The sequence below is a fragment of the Euprymna scolopes genome, chromosome 31 (genome assembly GCF_053919585.1).
Source record: "Euprymna scolopes isolate OS-2025 chromosome 31, ASM5391958v1, whole genome shotgun sequence".
Taxonomy (NCBI): domain Eukaryota; kingdom Metazoa; phylum Mollusca; class Cephalopoda; order Sepiida; family Sepiolidae; genus Euprymna; species Euprymna scolopes.
In genome coordinates this window covers 55,257,190-55,257,928 of record NC_136512.1, presented here as the reverse complement: position 1 = coordinate 55,257,928, position 739 = coordinate 55,257,190, and positions in this window count along the sequence as shown.

Genomic DNA, 739 nt, shown 5'->3' with positions numbered 1-739 from the left:
CCCATGTAGTAGACATTCCGAACGTGAAAACATACCCATGTTTAATAAATCTAGCAAAAATCAACTAATGGTTAGATTTTCGTGAAATTTTCGATACTTATCCATTTTAGAATGAAATTACATATAAAATACAGTTTCTGTAAAATATATCAGGGGAAATAGGTTTTTAGTGCGTGTCCCCCCCCATATTTATTTTTTTTCGAAATTCGAAGAAAATATATTTAAATCTATCGAAATTTCTATTTATTATGAAACATAAGAGTTCAAATAAGTAAAAAATATTTATTTTTTTAAGTTTAAATACACATATTGAATAAAAACTTACATTGAAGTTGCAATTAAAAAATTGATATAAATTTAATATTATTATGTTTTTTTAAATAGCGTTTTTTCTAATTAATATATACTATAATCAGCTGAATTGCCAAGAAAAAGTAATCTCTTAAAAATTAACTGATTTGTAAAAGATTAAAATTCCATCATTTCAAAATTTCCACTATACCATAGATTTTTTTAATTAATTGTGTATTTTTTTTTAATATAAAATATAAAATTTACATGGCTCTTGCCAGCTATTTTATGGCCAGATTAAAACCGATTCAAAATTAATATTGCGTTAAAATCCAGTTTTTGTACATGGACTGCGATATTCTTGTATGCCTTTTTTAAGAAATAAAATACGGAAGCTGGCACGGATCTAAATAAACTGGTTGAAAACATTCACTTCCGCCATTGCGTT